General features: G+C 43.8%; 1 protein-coding gene across 2 annotated transcripts in view; it reads left to right on the top strand.

Moving 5' to 3' along the window:
* Nucleotides 1-24,671, top strand: part of PPM1H (protein phosphatase, Mg2+/Mn2+ dependent 1H) — a 286,682-nt gene that overhangs the window by 239,732 nt on the left and 22,279 nt on the right. The window contains exons 9-11 of one of the 2 annotated variants that reach the window (XR_003858625.1): nucleotides 2,880-3,057; nucleotides 3,165-3,331; nucleotides 3,444-3,718. The exons of the other annotated variant lie outside the window; for it this stretch is intronic. The gene's annotated coding sequence lies outside the window, so the exon portion shown is untranslated. Of the gene's footprint in view, nucleotides 1-2,879; nucleotides 3,058-3,164; nucleotides 3,332-3,443; nucleotides 3,719-24,671 lie in introns of those variants that run through there. 2 annotated transcript variants of the gene reach the window in all.

Here is a 24,671-nt window from a genome sequence, read left to right as displayed (position 1 = left end):
AAATCAAAATTCTGCTAAAAATCCTCAGTAAGCCCAAAGAGCATGCCAAAACAGAAATTAAAACTGACATGCAGAAAACTGTGTTAAAAACTGGCACTAGTTTGAAAAATGCTGAAGTGTTCCTTATTGGTTGATGGAAATGACCTAGGCTGACTTGTGGTGTGTTTGGTGGTGCACAGATGGCCATCTGTTTTCTTGGACACACCTCCTTGCATGGAAACAAAAGGCAAATTCTTTCAGGGCCATTTTGTCAGTGCTGGGTTGTGGATTAGGAGTTTGTAGGTTTTGGAGTTGGTGGTTGTTCAGTTGCGACTGATGAGTGGTGTCTTCTGTGCTGCCTATTTTTCCCTTACTGTTTCCCATCCTTTTGTCTTTTGTCTGTGTTCTTGAGTGAATCTTTAGAGTGCATCTGATTGCTGGTCTGTGATTGTCTTTTTGTCCATTTTTGCGTTTAGGTTCCTGAAAGAGCAGAATGGATGTTTGTGGCTATGAAGAGAATGGGGCATGGCAGAGTGGGTGCAAGTGGGGGAACAGATGAGCGTGACACGTGGCCAAGTGGTGAGAGAGAGGATGAGGGGAGTGTGGTGCATGAGTTGGTGCAGTGTAGCCAGGGAGGGGAGATGAGGCAAGAGAGGAGAGTAGCATGGGTGAGGTCGAGGGGGCAATTAGAGGGGGAGGAAAAGAAGGTGGGTGGAGGGATCAGACCAAAGGGAGGGGAAGGGAGCAGGTAGTAGGAGAGTGGCTAGAGAGGTCGGGGCCCACATCAGTCATCTGGGAGAAGTGAGCAGGCAGGAACCAGCAGCCAGCAGCTGGAGGAGAAGCAGCATCAACGCGATGTGTGCTTCACAGAGGAAGAGAAGGATGTGTGCTCTTCAGTCACAAGACATCCTTGAAGAACAAGAGGAAGATCTGGAAGAGCATTGCCAAGGATGTCAGCAGTCTGTCAGTGATGACAAGGATAGTGGATCAGATGAACTATCAATGGTGGGACACCATGGCAGCTGTCAAGGCCAAGCTGGCACTCATTGAGATATCTAAGTGCCAAACAGGAGGAGGCTCACCATGAGAAATGCATCTGATGCTGTTGGAGGACCTGGTCTGGGCGACTCTTCAGCAGGACTCTTTTGTTGGCATCCGTACTAGCGGCACTGATACGGATGCTGCAAAAGGAGCAGGGGAGTATAGCAGGGAATGAATTCCTGGGGTGAAGAGGGCTGGCTGAGGGTTGTCAGAAGGATGTAATAATACTTGGCTCTAATATGTCTCTTGTTATTTTCCCATGTGATCACCAGTTGATGGACACAGAGGGTATTGCCACAGAGAGTGAGGCTGAAGAGAACTAGCCAGCACTTCTGGATTCACCTCCAGTGGGAACAGCAGAACAACCCACCAACAGTCTGCAGTTGCTAAGTGAAACTCCAGTACGCGATACACAAAAAGACTGCCAGACGATTGAGCTCCACTTTACATGGCCAGACACATTCATGACAGACATCCAGGATGTACCACTAAAACCCAGCACCAACATGGGTGGCATTTTTTCAGGCGCAGCTGTGGTCAACAGTTGGGCTCTAGATTACGGCATTATCCCACCAACAGGAACACCACTCTCCAGCATTGACATGATGGCAGACCGGCTTGCAGCAGAACTAATTGTGATACAGAAACTTGTCGAGACCAGTGCAACAATGAGATGGATAGATATGCATGCTGAGATGGAAAACATGAGGAAGGAAATGCGTTGGCTTTGGAGAGAGTCCAAACTGTCGTTGAGGGAGAGCATTGCTGCAGTAAATGTGTTAGCAGATCGAGTTAGAGCTTCATCTGATGGTCAATGTCTAAGAGGACTTGACTCATTTTTATGGGAAATAAACAAGAACCTTGCCTATGTGATCCTGCTCATGTTTCCCAGAAGGCAAGCTCATTATCTATGGAGGCCATATCTATAAGAAACGTTCTCGACGCACTCGGCCACCGATGACACCATCTGGACCCATCCCGATCATATCCTGGACCACAGAGGACTATCTCCTGGTTCTTTTCTGTGGCAAATAGCAGGTACATAACTGTCCCTCAAGTTTCCTGAGCACGCCCTGTCCCCACTGTAATGTACAGCTGTTGACAGCATTGGAGCTGGACCCTTTGGTTTTGTCCATGCTTGTTTTATCCCAGTCAGCAGCCACACAAGACCACTATTGACTGTCTCTGAACCCCACCCAGCCCATGTTGGACCACCAATGACTATCCTGCATCAACAGGGGACAGTGCAAAAGAATCACTATCAATGGGGAACAGCTAAAGATTGGCTGTCAACTGCCACACCAGACTACCAATGACTATCCTGCACCAGCAGGGGACTGTAACCCAGGAACTACGATCCATGGGGAACAGCAAACTATTGGCTATCAACTGCCATGCCGGACTACCAATGACATTCTCTAATCCCTACCCAGTCCACAGTGGACCACGAATTACCAACCTCAGGGACCACCTGACACAACCCAACTTGTGGATCTTAGCTGTCAACTGCCAATGGTAAACTGGAGTGGAGGTGCTGGTGTCTGGGTGTCTGATTATAACTGGATGTCAACCATGGTGAGGTCTGCACAATTGTCATGAAGGGTTTCCCCACTGCACTGTTTTTTTAGGGCTGCATGGTGGGAGAGGCTCTATTTTCTAATGGTGTGGTTCTTGGTAAGGCCCACTGTTACCTTGTTTAAGCCATCATGCACCACACCACAATGCTGGTCTCCTCTCCTCCCATATTTGCAAACCAATATTTCTGTGCACTATTAGGTGCTGAGTAGTCAGTCTCATGTTTTCAAGTTGTATTTCTCACTTTTGTTTTTCAATATTTTGGGTTTTTGTTTTTTTTTCAGATGGCTGCATTATTTACGCTCATCACTGCAGTTTGCAGAAATGGTGGTTACGCTCCAGCTCTTCCTTTCAGCACAGATGTTGTTCTGCATGGATGCCTCATTTCTACTCAGATGCTTCCCCCCTTATCCCTGCCTTCGCTTGACCCGCCACCGACACTAGTCTCTTCTCTTCCCATGAGTATGTATATTCCAACATTCCACAGCAGTAGTCTTGCTTATTCCTTGATAGGTACTAGAGAGCTTCAGACTTGCATTTCTCACTTTTTTTTTCTCTTTCTTTTGTAGGCAGGTACATCATCGGCATTCGTCACTGCAGTTTGTAGAAATGGTGGTTACGCTCCTGCTCTTCCTTCCAGCACAGATGCTTTGCTCACTCAGTTGACTCGTCCCTATTGTATACGATTCTCCCACTCAGATGCCTTGTGAGAGCCATTACTCACCATGCCACTCCTGTGAGTATTCCTGTGCACTGTTCTTGCTGAGTCCACAGTGGGCACTGGATGGTCAATCTCTAGCCCTTCTGATTTGCATTTCTCACTTTTTTGTTTTCCCTTCTTTTTGCAGGTGGGTGCATCTTCATCATCAGCACTAATCACTGCAGTCTACAGAAATAGAAGTTCCGTCACTCATCGCTGCGAAATTACTGAAATGTTGGATCATCTACAACTCTTTTACGGGGGGATGCGTTATCTGCTTTGCCAGGCTGTCAGCACAGGTCTTCAAACATTGCTTCAATTTATAGATCTTTTGATGGAATTTGTGGACTTTTGCTACATATGCAACCTTGCATTTTATGCAATTACTTTGAAGTCAAACTTAAATTTCCACGTATGCAATTGTTTTTGGAAAGAAGTAAACAATCTGAAAATCTTACCTGTGTCTTGTCTTTTGTTTTGTGATCAAATGGGTCCTTGCCTCTTTTTGGCCTGGGATTTACTGGACAGTTTGTAAACCCTTGACATGAAGATGGCCAGCCCATGATAAGAGTCACGGGCCCATCCTCAGACCAAAGGTTTCCAGACCTGTGTTTCACAAGTACCACAGGTTGCTACCTCCTTGGGCCAAGGGTGCAGAGCCTATCACAGGTGCCACAGGCACTGCCTCCTTGGGCCAGACTGTGGAAATCTCTGGCTCAAGCATGACAGGTGCATGGCCACAGCGCATATTAAAAACACATTTAAAATTGGAAAATATTAAAAACATATTTAACTAAAACAAAACAGGTAGATGACCACAATGCATATTTCTCCTGGCATTCATCTTCCCTGGACTTTGTACCTGCCCCCAACTCACCCCCACCCCCCACATGTGTCGAAAATAGTCCACTATGACCCTGCAATGGAGCTCATGCCCCCTTGCCATTCTGTCTCCATCTACGGCAAGTGGGCACATTAGCTCTGGCCCCAGGTCCAGATCCACATCTTGAAGAATTCCATGCTGGAGAGTGATATTGTGAAGCATACAGCACACTACAATGATATCCACCACTTACTCCAGTGAATTCTGCAGTGTTCCTCCAGAGTGGTCTAAGCAACGGAACCAGCTTTTCAAAACGCCAAATGTACATTCTGTGACCACACTGGTTCTCATGTGCACCTTATTATACTGGATTTCCGCTGCTGAGGCGCAGACAAGGCCATGAGCAGTCATGCTTTGAAGCCATAACCAGCATCTCCAGCAAAAAAAAATTGGAATGTGTGTATTTTATTTATTTTTTTACTTTGATTTTTATATTTCACTTTTCGGCACTTCAAAGCGGATTACATTCAGGTACGGTAGGTATTATTTTTGGTACCCACCCTAGAGGGCTTACATTTTAAATTTTCAGGTAACGCTTTCAGCAACTATCTCATAGAGCTTACACGAGTAGCAGAATAGAACGCACTTTGGCACCATGTATCAGAAAGCTAATTTTTTTTCTGCCTTTGTTACTCACCCAGGAGAGCTTACATTTATCCACCCAGACAGCTAACATTTGATTATATAGAAGAATAGTATGTGCTTTTGGCACCATGCACTAGAAAGTGTGCTTTCGGTACCCACCCCAGAAAGCTTACATTTTGACATTTTAGCTTACACTTTGGTTGGACTTTGATTTCAAACTTTCTGAGCAACATCCTTTACCAGAGTTCCCTTTGGTGAAATTTTGAGCCAGTGACGATTGCACAAGGATGACTGAGTCATGGCTGCTTCCAGAAAACTTGGAGACAACACGGAGGATCTTTGTATGCACATTGCACACAGCTTGCACATTCAAGGGAGTAGAAATGCTTCCTGTTACAGTATGTCATTTGTCTCCCATGTGGGGGGATGAGAGCGTCGTGGGTGCAATCTATTGCACCCATTACATTTGGCATGCCAGGTATATCGGGGGAAAAAGCATGCTTCATCTCCTGTCACTCTGTAAACTGCTGTGGGTACCTGATGTACTCCCTGACACGTTTCATCAAAGTCCTCAGGACTTAGCTGAAATGCCTTGAAAACGATGACTGATCCATACCGACCACTACAGCCACTGTATTCTGGAATGAGCCAGTGGAAAGAAAATGCAAGGTAGTGAGAAGTTTGAGCAAGCCTGGAATGGAACATCCACAATGTCAGAGGATCAATATCATTTATGATTTATTCATACAGAGAAAGAATTGCCATGGAACTCGGTCTATACGTCCGCAACACATCTATCTCTGGTAACCCCGGCAGAGTTGCCTCAGACGAAATATCCCCTGCTTGCGTGCCCTTCTGCGAATGGCTTGAATCAAGACAACCTGCTCCTCTCGGACCCTCCTTTTTTCGGTGATAAAGCATTGTCTCTCTCTCTTCCTTCTCTCATCTTTGCTCTTAAGCTTCTGCGGCTCTAATTTTTCAGCTCACCCGCAAAATGTAACAAACCATTAAAAAACAAACATACATAATCCATGCTTGGCATAGAGAAGCACCTATAGCCAGCATCACATTAGACTAAAAGGGCCACCAGAAATGTGATTTAAGTTTTACTCCTTCCCTGACCTTGGCATTAAATTTCCAGCATTAAAACGCATGCACTAAAATGTTTCCCTGCTAACGCGGCTCTCTGCATTGCCCTGTAATAGCTAATAGTTTGTTTACATGCGATTTGTATGCATCCAAACTAAATATAGCACCCGGGGGAGGGGGGGGGGGTTGGCCTCCAAAACCCATGTTATATTCCAGAGTTAGGTTAGCACTGAAAAGCCTGTGCTAAAACTGGAGTGAAAACTTGCTTAAGCCTCAGTGAAGCTTATTACATTAGATTCTTTAGGCATCTAAAACTGTGGCGTCAAGGTCAGGTACTCAATTTTCTTTAAAATTGACTTCCTTGTCCATGAACCATGTGGCTCTATCTCAGTGGTGGGCAAACTATGGCCCACCTGCCAAATCCGGCCCCTAAAGATTTTTAATCTGACCCACCTATCACTTGGACACTCACCATTATGTAAAGCCCGCCTATGCTCCGACCTGCCCGCCCTGTGTCATCACTCTCTTAGACAATTCATTTCCCAATCCATCAGGCCCTGCAGCTGTAGATAGTTGTAACGCCTTTTATTTGAACAGCAATTTCCACATCAGATATTGCTCTGTTTTACAGAGATATTTGATCCTCTGTCAGTCTGGGAAGGGGCAAGCTCTGAAAGAATGACTGAAAAGCGGGTGCCGATCCAGGCCGGGAAGCATACAACTGCTGGAAAAATTCCAGGAATCTCAGACAACTTATTAGCCATGCAGCCATTTTTATTTTTGAGAGCAGAGATATGGTACGACCTCCGTTCATTATGAACCGGTCGTGCCAAACACTGGCCCACCTTATTTTCAAAGCGGTGTTGCTTGTACTTAAAAAAAAAAAAAAAGCGACTGCGTTTCAGCTCTCTGCTCAAGCAGCACAATAAGCTACTTCCTAGCATCGAGAAAACTTTAGTTTATCAACCTCAGCATATGTTGCTGCTTCAGTAAGTGAATATTGTGGGTCAGTTTTAAAATACAAGCAGTAATTTGCCCCTAATTACTGCTTTACTGGCTCCCCAGAAAGTTGTGTCATTCACACCAGAGTTTATATTTTCTGTGTGGTAATTAGACCAAGATTGAGTTAGGGAATTCTTTGAACTCCTTGTCATCCTAAAGAAAAGGGATTTATCTTCCAGGGAGGAGGCGAAACCCTCTCATCACAACATAGCATCATTGAGATAACGGAATGGTTGGGTAGTACATATCAGGAATCTCAGCAGACTGCTCAGCTGAGAACAGACTGCTGGAAATAAGAAAAGCATCCAAGTGGTAATATACTGCATGCAGAACTGAAAAATAGTAAAGTCACTTTCATCCGGGTACAGTACTCTCCAGACGTCGAGCAACTGAAGCTCAGAGGATTAAAAATTGATCCCCAGGTGATCTCAGTTCCTCCGCAGCGGATTAGCGGGTTTACAGTCTACTCTGCTATCGGCAGTATTATTAAAGTCTCCAGCTATAATTGTACAGTAACCAGGAATTTGGGCCATTTCTGCCAAAACCCTGGAAAAAAAAGAATGGGTATATACATTAGGTGTACATATATATTACAAAGCAGATATTACCTACCAAGAAGAGTACACAGCAAAATAACACATCTGCCCTGCGGATCTTTGATGCATTTCGCCACTTGAAAAGGAAAATTTTATTGTAGTAAAATAGTGACTCCACAGTGTCGTGAGGAAAAACATGCCACATACTAGCTTCCCGTCCAATCTGTACATAGTTTGGAATGCTTTTTCTTGTCTAAATGCATTTCCTGTAAAAATACTAGATCTTCTTTAAATTTCTTAAATGCGCTCAGTATCTTTTTCTCTTAATAGGTGATTAAATGTCATCTACATTAAGGGAGTACATTGTAAAACAAGTCATAACCCCAGTCCACAGTGGATAATAATGAGGATAATAATCATCAGCATTCTCCCATGAAGCCCCCCCCCCCCCCCAGCTAGGTCTCACAGGAATAAAAGGTAGAAGAGTATACAGTTCACAGCATACAACCAAAAAGCTTCACCTCCCACAGCCACTGCAGACACTCTCCAAACACCCATAAATTCTGGTACAACCCTAAACCCTGTCCCTCTTCCCACCTTCAACCCAGAAACCACCAATCTGACAAACCCCATTTCAGCAAAGCTCCAACCCAATCCCCCACCCATTCACCAAACTTGCATCTGTCAGGGAAAGAGCTGTCTCCTTAGCGGGCCCAAAATTATGGAATACCATGCCTCTTGAATTGAGACTACAAAAAGATCTGAAACTGTTTAAGAAGACGTTAAAAACGTGGCTTTTTAACTCAAGCCAGTGATTCTTATTTTTATTTTTTGATTTGATTTTATTTATTTTCAAGTGCTTAAATTGATTTCAGCTTATGAATGATTCAGATATTAGCTTTTATTATTTTATTAAGTATCTAATTGTAATACTTGTATTTTATAATTGACTCTTATTTAAATTATGTAGTTTGTGATCTGTATTTAGTTTTTGTATAAATGTAAACCATTGTGAAGGTTCAAAAAAGCAAACATCGGTATATAAAACTGACTAAATAAAAATAAATAAATATATCCAACTAAATGCAGTAATGCCTACTCCACAGACTCCCCTCCATGTAAGGATAAATATAAGGAAGCAATAACCTGGATGGCAATAATGTAGTTTAGCATATCATTTATTATGCACCTCCAAGAGGAAAGAGAGAACAGAAGAGCGAAAGGGGGGACATTCCACTATCAAAGAAGACATGTCTCTATAACAAATAGTGTCCTGCACTCCCAGAATCACTCCAGTCACTGTCTTCCCCATATTGCTTCAAAAGCACAGACAGGGCACAAACTATACGGTGCTTTCACATTCCACATTCAGAGGTGCGGCTGCAGATTTCAGAGGGTAATAAGACCCTAGGCCAGTCCAGTTGGCTAGAGACGCAAGCCAACTGGCAACTGAAAAACAAGACGCGGCATACCAGAGAGATCTGCTCCATATCAAAGCAACATGAGGAATCTACCACGTTCTGCAAAAAAAAAAAAAAAAGAAAGAACTCAGGTAAAGCAGTGGTTTCAACTCTGACTCTGTAACAACTTGGGCTGTGCTGCACAGAGTATGGTGGCACCGTTTAATTAGCTCTACACCCCCCCCCCCACCCCCTCCCCCCCAAGGAAAATGGTGGGAAATCATGATGCAGATCCAAAGGCGCTCTCAGCTCCTTTGGCACCATCTTAATTGCATTTACAAAATTACTGATATAAAATAAATAAAGACAAAGTATAAAAAGAGAAACAAAACAAAAGCAAACTGTTCTAATATTAAACAGTTGTCATTCACAGTCTCGAGAGCTTCATGCAGTGTCAACCCAGCTGAGCCATGAAAGCTTCTACCTCTTTTTTTTTTTTATCATTTAGCACCTTAGTAATACCAATATGGGTAACATGAAGCTTAGCAGGAATCCAAAGCTGGAATCAGATCCCTCTTTGAAATAGTCTTATGGAGTAGGGTGAGATTCCCTCTGCTCCATGGTAACCTTGGCTGAAAAATCCAAAAAAAGCAGCACTCCTGAGCCTTCCTAAGAGAGCTCCCTCTTCTTTCAAAATGCCACCATTATTGCTGCTTTATCAGCAAAATTAAGGATTTTTATGATCATCTGGCAGGGTCTGGAGGTGGGTTCACACAATATACCCAGCTTTTGTGCTCTCTCCACGGGTATCGTCAGGCCCAGTTGTTCCAGCAGCCAGCGCTCACACAAATGCTGCAATTCTGCGTTGTTAATTGACTCAGGTATACCAATCAGGCATAATTGAATGCGGCAAGACCTTTTTTCTAGGTCTTCCACTTTAGCTGCAAACCTCTTCCTCAGTACTTTCGTTTGTGGGCCTGAGAAGCGATCCTCTTGTTGGGAGATTTGGGACTTAGGCTTGTAGGTGCATCACGTGAGTCTTCCTGCTCCTTTAGCTCCTCCAGGAAGGATTGCATATTTGATAATCGATCAAAACTATTTTGGAGACCTCCAAGGAAATCTCCTCCAGTGGAGTAAACACAGCAGTGGGGGCATCCTGAATCGATTTGCTGTTGGCCATATTTTTCCGTGGCTTCGTGGACGTAACAAGCGATAACAAATTTGCTTCAGATAACACATTTCTCCATACAGTCACCCCAGCTGAAGGAATAAGCTGATTCTTAAAAGTTCAAAAACAAAAACCAAAATCAATGATGCCAGAGAGGTTTTAAATCCAGGAATATAAATTATGAGGGGCCTGCTTAGGTGCTCCTACTCAGGTGTCCACTTCCTTAGCAGGTCATCAGATGACTCCCTCAGTTTTAACTTCTGTACATTATTGTTTCTGAACAGGGAAGGGAAAGGTGAGGTCATGATAGGACTGGAAAGTCACCCAACATTTGAGGGCAAAGCTGTAAAAAAAACCAAACAAACACATTTCTTTTTATTATTGTCCCCCTGATTGCTCATCGTCTCTACTTCTTAAAACACCACTCTGTCACATGTAGCCCCATTCTACCCTTCACAAGGACAAAGGGACACATTTGGGTACAGGGTCTCAACTAGCGTGCTGCAATCAGTGGGGTTTTTTCAGTGAAGAGAATCAATAGCTTTAGTGCCTGCAGGGTCATGACACACATGCTACTAACTAAAAAATGCACTATCCACATCAAGCTGAGTTGTTCCAAAAAACAAACTGTTTACTGATGTGCAAGATGCAGTTGAATAACTTGGCAAACAGTACATTTGAGTCTGATGCAATTCCATACAGAAATGTCAAAGTTTAAAACTGTTCAAAGGATTACAGTCACTGAAATTTGCTCACCCTGAGGGTTTCTTCACTAACCTCTTAGCAAAGATTGATCAGTTTATTTATAACTTAAGACATGGCTCTTCTTACAAGCCTTTCCCTGATTCACAAACATTCACACAACGCAGTAATCGCCATCTTTTGGTCACCCTCCTAAACTGCTTCTTTACTTGCCTCCTACTTTTTGTAATTATCCCCTGCTAATGACACCCTGGTTCTTCCTGCTATGATACCCCGTTTTCTTTTTTCTTCCTCTTGCTTCCCTATCTCTCTTAGCTATTTGACTATTTTGCTTATTTTCACTAATTACTTATCTGTTTAACATAGTTTGATTACTATAATAACTAGTTTTCCTTATTACCCTTTGATTCTAACAAATATTTTATGTAATATCATTTGATTACCTTAATCACTAGTTTATTTAATATCATTTGGTACTCTCTATAATTGCATTTGTAAAGCACCGTTGATATCTTCTTTGTTGAATGTAAACCGATGTGATGTTTTTCACTAAATGAATGTCGGTATAGAAAAACCCGCAATAAATAAATAAATAAATAAATAGATAAAATAACACACCAAACATGAAATATTTTAGCAAAATATTTAGCAAGAGAAAAATCAAATATACATAATCATAAATTATCATATACAAACACACATCTTTATAAAATTCATAATGAAAAGCACAGATTAACAAATCGTGACACTAAAATAAATCACAGAACTAACCCAATAAATAATTTATATTAACTGAATTCTTATCCTCTCCTCCCCCCAACCTGTGGGGAACTGTCACTAAAGAGCTTACTAATTGAGGTCAAGTAAATGAAAATATACATAACATGACAAGTATAATCATCAGATCTGTCTCTTGAGAGATACTGGTTTCTGAACCACTTGATGCAGGCTCCCCTCAACAGTAAAAGATTCAAAAATCTTCTAACAAATGCAAATAAGCTCCTTCTGCATTCTGTTCAGACAGCAGCTCAGTAGCAGGTCCAGTGTGGAAGTCTTCCCTGACTCCAACAAGTAAGACATTTAAGGTGATTCTTCAGTAAAAAGGAGAAGTATGGGATTCACTCTCCTTGCTCCAGTTTTCATAGGGAAAGTACTTGTGTCACCAGTCTTCCCTTGGGATCCTTTTGAACCCCAGTTATGCTTTCTCTCCTGGATGTCTGAGCATTCCATCTTTGATCCTCAGCACAACCCTAGGATGAAAGCCAGGAATAATGAGAAGAAAGCAAAGCAAGATCCAAAATGGGCTCCTGTATGTTGTAAACTGTGAGGTTTGGGTGGACCCTTGGACACTGTGGCAGCTGACCACGCCCACGGGGGGAAGTCCCATGAGGGGCCACAGGAAAGGCTTAGCTCAGGACACACAAACACAGAGTTTGATCTTTTATTAGACTGTGTAAGGAAGCCACCAGAGGCGGCAGTAGTGAGCAGCTGGAATAGCCCGGCAGGGCTGGTATCCCTCAGGCGCTGGAACAGCGACTCCTCCGGTAGCAGTGCTGTAGTGGAAAGAACTGAGAGAATGAGTACAGTGGAGAATATACAAGACCCCAGTTTGGAGATCCCCAGGGTAGGGAGAGCAGACCCTCAAGGAGCGAGTATCTGAACCCTGAGAGCTGGGAGGCTTGCAGATGATGTACTCACGCAGCGGTTCCACGGAGATGGCACTGGGGCTGGAACGGAGACAGGCCCTCGAGGAGCAAGTGCCTGGTTCCAGGGAACAGCTCTGTGGTGAAGATGGTAGTACTCACTGATGTTGAAGATTAGTGAATCCTTCCAGGCAGAAGAGAAGGTAGGAGTAGGCAGAGAGTCAGGGAACATGGGCCCTCGAGGAGCGAGTACCGGTCTCCTGATAGCGACCTGGAAAGCAAGTGAGGCCCCCGAGGAGCGGGTACCCCGTTAGCATTGGAGAGGCAGAGTAGCTGGGTACGGAGAGCGAATCCCATCCGTAGGATTCCCGTAGTATTACCCCCTTGCTAACTCATAGGCTAGCAAACATTGTAGGCTTTAAATATCTGGGCATCATGACATCATCACGGGGGAAGCCCTGGAGGTTCACGCCAAGTAGGAAATAAGAAGAAGGGCTGCGCGGCGCGCGCACCCTATGGTGTACAAGCGGAGCATGGCGGGAGGCAGCGCCCAAGCCGGTCTGGGGACGCCGGAGAGGACAGCAGGCAGATGCCGCGGTAGCCAGGCGTCCATCCACAGCATGAGGAGGAGCAAACAAAGAGAAGTAGGCGGAGTGAAGCCGTCGGAAAGGGATGGTTGCAACAGTAACCCCCTTCAAAGGGCAGTCTCCTCTGCGGATACCAGGTTTTGGTTTCCAAGGATGTGAGAGATGAAACTGATGGAGCATCTCTTTGTCAAGGATATTAGCCAGCGGCTCCCAAGAATTATCTTCGGGGCCGAAACCTTCCTATGAGAGAAGGTATTCCCAGATTTTGCCTCGTTTGTGGCCATCAAGAATGGCTTCAACCTTGTATTCTAGGTCATCTTCTGCATTAATAGGAGATGCTTCCTGAGATTTGGAAGAGAATTCACTGATGATGAGTGGTTTCAGAAGTGAAACATGAAAAGCATTATGGATGTTCAATCCAGGTGGTAACTTCAGACTGTAGGTAACATTGCCAAGACATCGAAGGATAGGGAATGGTCCAACGTAGCAAGGAGCAAATCGAGAGAAGGGTAACGTCAGCCTGAGGTGCTTAGTGGATAGACAGACTTTGTCACCAAGTTGTAAGACAGGCGCTTTGGAATGATGAGCGTCGTAAAACCTTTTGGCTCGATCACTCGCTTTGAGTAGCATTGCTTTCATCTGAGTCCATAATTGATGGATTTCTTCAGCAATGTATTGAGCTGCTAGGGATGTCACTGAGAGCTTCAGTGGAAGTGGCGGAGATGGAGAATGTCCATATACTACTTCAAATGGTGTTAATCCAGTTGATGTTGTTGGATGAGAGTTAATGGTGAATTCAGCCCATGGTAACAGTTCGGCCCAATTATTTTGACAACAACTCACATAGGCCCGAATGAACTGTTTCAGGGTCCTATTCATCCGTTCTGTTTGGCCATTAGATTGAGGATGATAGGCAGATGTAAAATCTAGAGAGATATCGAAGAGTTTGCACAGGGCCTTCCAGAATCTTGCCATGAACTGTGATCCTCGATCAAAAACTGAAAACATTATAATTGATTTTCAGAACTTGCCCTACCCTATTTATCCAGACCAACCCTCTGTACATAACTGGAGTTCTTTTGATAAAATTACTATAGAGACAGTACAAAGACTAATCAGTAAACATAAGCCATCTAACTCTCACCTAAACCCCTGTTCTGGTAACTTATTTAAAGATCTGGGGGCTCATTACCCAGAATTGATATGTTCAATCATAAATCAATCTTTAGAAACGGGAATTTTCCCTCGTCACCTGAAGCAAGCCTCCATTACCCCTATTCAAAAGAAAAAAACTTCTTCTATGTTGGATCTTTCAAACCTTAGGCCAATTGCGGCTTTGACATCTTTATCAAAAATCTTCGAATCCTCGGTTCTGTATCAGTTAAGAGAATATTTATCAGATTATGACATCTTACACCCAAATCAACACGGGTTTAGAAAGGGTTACTCAACTGAGACCCTTCTTCTTTCTACATTTGATACCTATATAAGAGGATTCGATTCCAATATAGACTATCTGTTAGTGTTATTGGACATATCTGCAGCGTTCGATACGCTTGATCATAGAATTCTCTTATCCAGACTTCAAAGTATAGGGTTACAAGGTACAGTATTAAACTGGTTTGAGAGCTATTTTTCAGATCGTTGTTGGCAAGTTAATTTTAAAGGTAAATCATCACAATTGTACACCCAAAAAACAGGGGTGCCACAGGGGTCCTCTATCACCAGTGTTGTTTAATATATATCTTCTTCCACTGTGCCAGATACTGTCAGCCTTGGACGTTCAATTTAGAATTTATGCCGATGACATACAACTTTACGTTCCTTATAAAACATCTTGGACCGAGACCATCTCATTATGTAATTTGTACGTAAAGACAATTGAACAATGGCTAAGCCACAGTAGGCTTAAACTTAATTTAAAAAAAACGGAGTTACTTCTGTTAAGTGTGATTGGAAATCCCATCAACTGTCCACCTTCATCGGTCACACTAGGTACAGAGGTGATTGAGATAAAAAGAGTAGTTCGCAATTTGGGAATACAATTAGACTCCAACTTGTCCTTAACTCATCACATTTCTCATCTGATTAAGACTTCTTTTTTAAATTACAGACAATAAAAAGGCTAAAGCCTCTTCTATTTAAATCAGATTTTCAAATGGTCATTCAATCTATTATTTTCTCAGGTCTAGATTACTGTAATAGTCTTTTTCTGGGTCTGTCGGATTCCACCTTAAGACCTTTGCAACAGATTCAGAATACTGCTGCTCGTTTATTAACAGGAGTACCTATGAGATATCACATCACCCCCGTATTGTATGGGTTACATTGGCTACCCATTAAGTTTAGGGTGAAATACAAAATTTTGTCATTAATACATACTCTAATTCATGATCCGGATTCTACCTGGCTCTGCACTTCATTGCGGTTATATAAGCCTATTAGAAATCTTAGGTCTACCTCTAAATATCTTCTTGATGTGCCTACTGTCAGACTGGCTAGACTAAATATAACTAGGGAGAGGGCATTTTCTGTGGCAGGTCCCATTCTTTGGAACTCAATTCCAAATACCTTGAGAGCTATTACGGATCACAAGGAATTTAAAAAGGTTTTGAAAACCTACTTATTCACGATAGCTTATGCCGGAATTGAGGAAACAAATATCCTTCCTCAAAGTTCCTCATAATGTCAGTATCAGGTTATGATATGCACTTGGAGCCTAACAGCTTGCTTATCTCTAACCACATAATAAATTATGGCTTCTGGTTTCTTAACTTTTTTATATTTCCGGCTTTTTTCTTGTTTTTTGTAATAATTTTTAGTTAGGTATTGTAAATGAGTTAGGGATTATATTTACACGATGTATTTTTTTTCAAATCTTTTACTATATTTTATTTAATTTCTGTTTATTTTATTAATTTTTATTATTTTTGCCTTGTTATAAATTGAACTTGTAAACCGTTTTGGTCGGATACTCTCCGTGAAAATCGGTATATAAAAGTTTTTAAATAAATAAATAAATAAATGTGCTTCGGTAGGCCATGGAGTCAAAAGATATGAATTATGAAGAGCTTCGCAAGTTCTGAGGTTGAGGGCAAGCCAGGTAGTGCCACGAAGTGGGCCATCTTACTGAAGTGGTTGACTGTGACCCAGATGGTATTCATACCTCCAGAAAGGGGAAGATCAACTACAAAATCAGTAGCGATATGCGTCCAGGGCTGTTCCAGAGCTGGAAGCAGTTGCAGCAATCCCCACGGTTAGCCAGAAGTAGGTTTGTGCTTGGCACAGTTGGTACATGATGCCACATAGGAGAGAGTGTCTTCCTTGATAGTTGGCCACCAATAATACTAGTGTAGCTTTATCAGGTTACGGCGTTGACCAGGATGGCCAGCCAGCTTGGAATCATGCGCCCAATGGAGCACTTTCTTTCTGAGATGCTTTGGCATGATAGTTTTACCAGCGGGCACAGAATGAGTAGCCGCCAAGATGACTTTCTTCGGGTCCATTATGTGCTGCGGCTCCTCTGGAATATCCTCCAAGAGAAAGGAGCGGGAAAGAGCATCAGCTCTGGTGTTCTTGTCTCCAGGGCGATATTTGAGCATGAAGTCAAAGCAGTTGAAAAATAAGGACCATCTAGCTTGTCTGTGATTAAGACGCTGCGCATGGCGGAGATATTCTAGATTCTTATGGTCCGTAAACACGGTAATTTGATGTTGAGCACCTTCGAGCCAAGGCCGCCATTCCTCGAATGCCAATTTAATAGCCAGGAGCTCTTTGTCACCGATCCCATAATTCTACTCTGCCGGAGAGAAACGTCATGAGAAGAAAGAGCAGGGACGTAAGGACTTTGAATCTCCAGTCTGGCTCAGAACAGCCCCCACACCGATGTCAGAGGCGTCAACCTCTATGATGAATGGCTTGTTGGTGTCCGGATGACGTAGGCATGGTTCCGTGGAAAAGGCAGTCTTTAAATCTTCGTACGCGGAAATGGCTTCCGCAGACCATTTAGAAGCATTGGCCCCTTTCCGGATCATGGCAGTCAAGGGCATGGTTAAAGAAGAGTAGTTCTTTATGAAGCTTCTATAATAGTTGGTGAACCCCAGAAATCGTCTCAGGGCCTTCAGGCTGGTAGGTTGGGACCAGTGCTTGATACTTTCTAATTTTTGGGGATCCATCTGGAAGCCATCTTTAGACACAATGTAGCCAAGAAAAAGCATGGGAGTCTTTATGGAATTCGCACTTGGATAGTTTGGTGTAGAGTTGGTGTTCTCGGAGTCTTAGTAGAACTTGCTTGACATTTTATAGATGCGTAGACAAATTCTGAGAAAATATCAGTATGTCATCAAGGTACACCACGACAGTCTTGTACAACAAATCCCGCAGAATGTCATTCATCATGTTCTGGAACACAGCAGGTGCGTTGCACAGGCCAAAGGGTATTACTAAGTACTCAAAATGACCGTCTCGAGTGTTGAAAGCCGTTTTCCACTCTTCGCCACTGCGAATCTGGACTAAGTTGTAGGCCTCCTTCAGGTCAAGTTTCAAAAATATCTTGGCCCCTTGAGGCCGGTCAAACAGCTCTGAGATTAGAGGCAGGGGATATCGGTCTTTAATCGTAATCTCGTTCAGACCTCGATAATCAATACAAGGATGTAAAGTTCCATTCTTCTTCCCTACAAAGAAGAATCCTGCGTCGGCTGGCGACTTTGAAGGTCTAATGAAACCTTTCTGTAAATTCTCCTCAATGTATTCGGACATAGCCTTGTTCTCTGTTGCAGAGAGAGGATAGACATGTCCTTTAGGAGGTTCAGTATTTGGTTTCAGCCGAATGGCACAATCGTAAGATCTGTGTGGAGAGAGGATGTCAGCAGCTTCTTTGGAAAACACATTACTGAATGATGCGTACTGAGGCGGCAGTCCTGCCATCACTGGAGTTGTAGGCATGCAGGGAACAGGAGAGACTTCCTTGAGGCATCTGCCATGACAAACTGGGCCCTAATGGGAGAGTTCCAAGGAGGACCAGTCGAATTGAGGCTGATGCATCTGCAGCCAGGGTAACCCCAGAACGATAGGGTGCATGGCCTTCTCTAACACAAAGAAGTGGATTGTCTCCATATGGAGGGCTCCAGTGTGAAGAGTCACTGGTTCAGTACAACAAGTCACATCACTGGGCAAAGGTTCTCCATGGATGGAAGACAAGAGTAGTGGAGCTTCTAAAGTAACGAGGGGAATCTTCAAATGTTCCACTAGGTGTTGAAGTATAAAGTTGCCTCCTGTCCCCGAATCCACAAGGGCAAGAGTTTGGATAGTAGACGGTCCGCAAGTCAGGGAGACTGGTAGAGAGAGTGGAGGAGAAGGCGTAGTAAGGCCTAAGAACAGTCCTCCTGCAGGACTTAGGCCTGTCCATTTTCCGGACAAATAGAGCATGTTGGAACGTCGTGGCCAGCTTGTCCACAGTACATACATAGGCCATGCCTCTTCCGAAGTCTTCTCTCTTTTGAAGTCAAATGACTGCGACTGAGTTGCATTGGTTCTTCTCCACTGGCAACAGAAGCTGCTGGAACCACCCGAAGTGCAAGTTTAACACGAGTCTCCTTCTGAACCGGTCCTTTAGTAGGCTTGAGTTCTTTCACCTTATCACGAAGCCAGTGGTCGATTCTAGTAGCCAAAGCCTCTAGCTCATCCAACGAGTCAGGTGTCTCTCGAGCGGCAAGCTCGTCCTTCAGGCGGGTATTCAGACCTCTGAAGAAGAGAGTTTTCAGGCATCTAGGTTCCCAGCATAATTCTGTAGCAAGAGTCTTGAACTCTATTGCAAAATCAGCCAGTGGTCGGTTACCTTGCTTCAGGTCCACCAGGTCAGAACCAGCAACAGTCACTCGAGCAGGATCATCAAAAACGGATTTAAATAATTCTATAAATCCCTCAGTATCCTGCAGAATTGGATCCTTGTGCTCCTACAGCGTCGAAGCCCAAGACAAGGCCCTTCCATCAAGATAAGATAGAATATAAGTAGTCTTGGTGCAGGCTGTAATGCAAAATGCATGCAGCATTGGTTTAAGAAACCTCTAGTCCTTTGAATCTCTCCCGAGAAACAAACTGGAGCAGTCAGAGGTACCATAGTCTTTATAGTTACTTCAGGTAACTGACCTTCATTACTGGAAGTGGTGCCTTGCATATTCTGTGCTTGTAGCTGAAAAAAACGCTGAAGTGAGTTTCTCCAATGCGGCTTGTTGTTCAGCTATACGAAGGGCCAGGCCAGGGATGGCCTGTAAGGCATTGAGCTGCGCCGGATCCATGGAGTTAGCAATCTGTTGTAAACTGTGAGGTTTGGGTGGACCCTTGGACACTATGGCAGCTGACCACGCCCACGGGGGGAAGTCCCATGAGGGGCCACAGGTCAGGCTTAGCTCAGGACACACAAACACAGAGTTTGATCTTTTATTAGACTGTGTAAGGAAGCCACCAGAGGTGGCAGTAGTGAGCAGCTGGAATAGCCCTGCAGGGCTGGTATCCCTCAGGCACTGGAACAGCGACTCCTCCAGTAGCAGTGCATTAGTGGATAGAATTGAGAGAATGAGTACAGTGGAGAATATACAAGACCCCAGAATGGAGATCCCCAGGGTAGGGAGAGCAGATCCTCGAGGAGCGAGTATCTGAACCCTGAGAGCTGGGAGGCTTGCAGATGATGTACTCACGCAGCGGTTCCACAGAGATGGCACTGGGGCTGGAACAGAGGCAGGCCCTCGAGGAGCAAGTGCCTGATTCCAGGGAACAGCTCTGAGGTGAAGATGGTTGTACTCACTGATGTTGAAGATTAGCAAATCCTTCCAGGCAGAAGAGAAGGTAGGAGTAGGCAGAGTCAGGGAACATGGGCCCTCGAGGAGCGAGTACCGGTCTCCTGATAGCGACCTGGAAAGCAAGTGAGGCCCCCGAGGAGCGGGTACCCCGTTAGCGTTAGAGAGTCCAATAGAGATTGGAGAAGCAGAGTAGTTGGGTATGGAGAGCGAATCCCATCTGTAGGATTCCCGTAGGATTACTCCCTTGCTAACTCAAAGGCTAGCAAACATTGTAGGCTTTAAATATCTGGGCATTGTGACGTCATCACGGGGGGACCCGGAGGTTCGCGCCAAGTAGAAGATAAGAAGGCCTGCGCAGCGTGTGTGCCCTATGGTACAAGCGGAGCATGGCGGGAGGCAGCGCCCAAGCCGGTCCGAGGACGCCGGAGAGGACGGCAGGCAGATGCCGCGGTAGCCAGGTGTCCATCCGCAGCATGAGGAGGAGCAAACAAAGAGAAGTAGGCGGAGTGAAGCCGTCGGAAAGGGACGGTTGCAACACTGTGTTTTACAGAAACGCACTCTTTGTAAGACGCCTACCATCGGTAAGTGTCTGGTAAGCACTACATGCTTTGTACTGCTTCATCACCCATGTCTTTTCCAGATATTGTTGCCTGTATTCCACTTTCAACTACAAGAGATCACAAAAACTGGAAGACAAGCAACAATATCTGGAAAAGCAAAGAGAATCTAGGCAAATAGGAATACAAAAATTCAAATGGAAGAAAAAATAGCAACCATGATAAAATGGGAGAGAAGACTTTTGTTTTAGATATATTAGTGAAAGAAAGAAATGCAAAAGTGGTGTTGTGAGACTCAGAGTGAAGGAGAGGAATATGTGGAGACTGATGAAGAAAGAGCAAACTTGCTTAACAAATATTTCTGTTTGGTGTTCACTGTGGAAGAATCTGAGCAGGACCGCATAAAACAAACACAAATAAGAATAGAAGTGAAGTAAAACAATCAATTTTCAGAATAGTGTGTTCTTGAGGAGCTAACCAAACTTAGTAGATAAGGTGATGGGGCTGGATGGGATACATCCAAAGTTATTGAGGGAACTTAGAAAAGTCCTAGCAGCTCCACTGGCTCACCTTTTTAATGCTTCTTTAGAGCCAGGAGTAGTTCAAGAGGACTGGAATGGGAACAGTATGGTTCTTATTCATAAAAGTGGAAGAATGGAAGAGACTGAGAACTATAGGCCAGTAGTCTAACCTCTGTGATGAGCAAAGTAATAGAATTGCCTCTAAAATGGAGGATAGTTCAGTTTCTGGAATCCATTGGATTGCGTGATCTGAGGAAGCATGGTTTTACTAGAGGTAAATTCTGTCAGCTTAATCTGATAAATTTCTTTGATTGGGTAACCAGAGAGTTGGATCAAGGGAGAGTGCTGGACATAGTGTACTTGGATTTTGGTAAAGCCTTTGACACGGTTACACACAAGAGTTGAGAGGTGATAAAACATTTTTCAGATATATAAGAGAAAGAAGGAAAGCCCGAAGTGGTATAATGAAATTGAAAGGTGCCAATGAGCAATGTGTATGGACAGCCAAAGAAATGGTGGAAATATTAAACAAATACTTCAGTTTGGTATTCACTAAAGAAGACCCTGGAGAAGAACCACCAATGGTTGACAAGACCATAGAAGGGAATGGGTTACACACAACTCCTTTTACAGAAGAGAACGTATGAGAAGAGCTAGGAAAACTGAAAGTGGAGAAGTCCATGGGGCCAGATGAGGTACATCCCAGGATACTACAGGAACCCAGAGATATGCTGGATGGTGGGCTGAATGATCTGTTCAATAGATGCCTGGGAATGGGAGTGGTGCCACAAGATTGGAGAAGAGCACTTGTGGTCCCACTTCATAAGAGTGGTAGAAGAGAGGAAACTGGAAACTAAAGCCAGTTAGCCTCACTTCGGTAGTAGGAGAATTAATGGAGATGCTGCTGAAAGAAAGGATACTATATTATCTACAATCTGGAGTATCTGAGCAGATAGATGAGAGATGAACGCTCTATAAAACAGAATCTATGAAAGGATAGTTAGTAGTGTGACAGGGAAGGAAGCATTGCATAGTGAGGTGAAAATAAACTAATTTAGATAATTGATTGACAGCCTAGCACAAGGCAGGTTTTCTAAAAAGAGATGAAATGTGGCAACTTTTTATTTATGTTATGGGAAAGTGCTCAGACCATCAGAATGGGGTCAGGAGACAAATCATCAAATGGTTATGCAAATAAGGTTGCTGTACCTAAAGGTCACAATATTGATTGAAAGATTCAAAATTCAGTGACACAGACTAGACATAGTAAGAACAAAATGAATATCCTGCCTATTTAAACCTTTCATAGAAAATGTTCCCAGAAAATACAGCAGGTTGCCAACACACTAGCTAGTTTACAGGGGTGAAGGTCATAGGCTGTTTCTGGGAAAGGAACCAGATTATAAAATAAACACAAAAGACTTACAAGTTCCTGATTTTGATACCGAATCACAAAATCAAAGACATTGTCAATTATAGTTGCAGAATTTTATATGTTTATTAAGGATATGGTTTTTCTTGGAGATCTCACATCATTGAGAGACAGTCATATGGGAAAGGCAGGAGGAGAACTGAAAGTCAGATCTAGCTGAGAGAGTGGTAAAGGAGTATTAGAGTAGCCATCTTACCTCAGGTCAATCAGGACAGGTTTATCCAGTCCAGAATTTGTCCTTTGAATACATGGCGTTGTAGTTCTGGTTTCCATAAGAGATGTAGAAACTGGATCAGCCTGTCCTCTTGACCTGGGTGAAATAGCAACTCTAAGGCTCAATATTAAATATTTTAATGTTGTTTGCCCTCCCCCCAATCTTAGAAAAAAAGGGATTTATATCCAGAAAATATGGTCTTCAATATTAGCAAGTCCTATTTCTTTGATGCACCAAAAATGAGAATGTGTCCCCAGAGCCTGAGGTTTGTACAGTTGAGATAAGGGTTTTACTGGGTAAAAGGAAACCTGCATTATCAATTAATTTTGTTTACCATGAAAACAAAACATTAGACACAGGAAGGATAACTTTCAAATTACTCTCTGCAGCCCTATACACGTCCGTATATAGGTCTCATGCAGATTTGCTATTGTATTTTGCATCTGCGCAGCTTCTAAAATATGCATTTCTATGGCCCCAAAAGAATGCATGCGCATTTTATATTTGTTCCCAAATATGTGCAAACGTTGAAATGTTCACGCATCCCCGCTAACTTGTACGTGCATATGTTTGTATGTGCACACATGCGCACTTCCTGCTTGGCCGGGTTCATTCAAAGATGCCCACCCAGCAAAGAAGCCAAATTTTACCGCCAGGGTCACGTCAAGGCTGGTGCCTCTGATGGTGAGGATCGAGGTCCTCCCATTCCCCATCCGTGGAGTCAAAAGGAACAACCAACGCATTCGCCAGGCCTGGAGGAACCTGCAGACCACTTTCAATTGCGGAGTCTCTTACCCCTGTAGGGTAAGTACATTGTGGGAGCTCGGAAGGTGGGTTGAGGTGAGGGGGAGGGTTAGAGGTGGATTTGGAAGGCTTGTGGGGTAGGGAGCTTTTGGGGGGCCATTTAATTGTGGGGGAACATTGTGGTTGCAGGAGGACAAGTGGGGGGGGCATTGAGGGCTTGTAGTAGGGCAAGATCCAATTGGCAAAACTTGATTCAGAAACAAAGTCATATAAGTTTGACATGACCAATGCACATGTGATGCTAAAGTATTATACAGAAAGAGTAATATAAAACTTATGGGGAAAAAGGGATTAAATTAGGAAAAGGTCATAAGTAAAGTTAAGGTCCAGGTCAAAGAGACAGCATCTTCAGGGACATGTTTTTGGTTTTGGTGCTGGCCCCTGTTGGTTGTCCAGAGGTCTAGATTAGCCTGCAATCTCCCTCTTGAAACTGGGTACCGTGGCTGCTCGGGGATTGCCTCTGCTCTGGGGTATTTTCTGGCCAGGTGGCAGGCCACCACATATTGCTGCATGAAGGGATCCATGAAAAAGAGTCAAGGGTTCTGTTGAAAAAATGGAAACACGTCATTGAGGAGTTCACAGAACCAGTAACATTTAACTAAGAGATTTGTATTTCTATTCTCTGTATAGATTGAGGACCTCCAGAAGAAAGTTTGGGAGCTGCAACAGAAAGAAGGGGAATGGTTCGACCAGCTGCATGCCTGGCAAGAGGAGACTGGAAGTAAGTTCATTAAATGCCCATCAGGGAGATATCAACAAGGTCTGTTTATTTCCTGCTTCCATCATAGGCCCCACTATTGCCCTGCCACTCTGCTAGACTCCACCTCTGCCCAGGGCTTCAATAAACCCTTTTGCACATTTACTTCATCCTTGGCTATTCCCTGGGTCATAGACAGCACTGTCATGAAGCACAACTTGTAATGTACTCAAAGGCCAACTATTGAAATCAAGAGGTAGAACCTATTGGTAAAGCCTGAACCTGGGAATGTCATGGCCTCCGATCCAACATATACCCATTGGTTTGTTAGCTGCATCATAGCCCTTGACAGCTTGGAATCTAGGGTACAACCCAACACATACCACCTAGACATTGAGGCTCCCTCTGAGCCCCTATCACTAGCTGGGCACCATGCTCTAAAGGACTGCTGTACAGAAGCCTATAGGAACCGATCTATAGCCTTTCTGCCCCCCCTAAAGCACATCAGTGTCCCACTGATAGGTGCATTTCCCATTGCCTCCACCTTTCTCAGAAATGCTATACACTCTAACATTTTATATGATGCTGCACATCATATCCTGGAGCACACCAGCTGTTGGCTTGACAAACACTTTTTGCTCTGTTCACAGATACCACCTGCTAGGAGGAGGAAGAACACTCAGCAGCTCCTGTTGCTGCAGCAGCTGTGCCCACTGCAGGGGAGCAGCAGCAGCCACAACCACCACCACAGCAACCACC

This window comes from Rhinatrema bivittatum, chromosome 9 (genome assembly GCF_901001135.1).
Source record: "Rhinatrema bivittatum chromosome 9, aRhiBiv1.1, whole genome shotgun sequence".
NCBI classification, from domain to species: Eukaryota; Metazoa; Chordata; class Amphibia; order Gymnophiona; family Rhinatrematidae; genus Rhinatrema; species Rhinatrema bivittatum.
The sequence above is the reverse complement of the archived record's forward strand: the minus strand, read 5'-3'. Positions and strand labels throughout refer to the sequence as shown.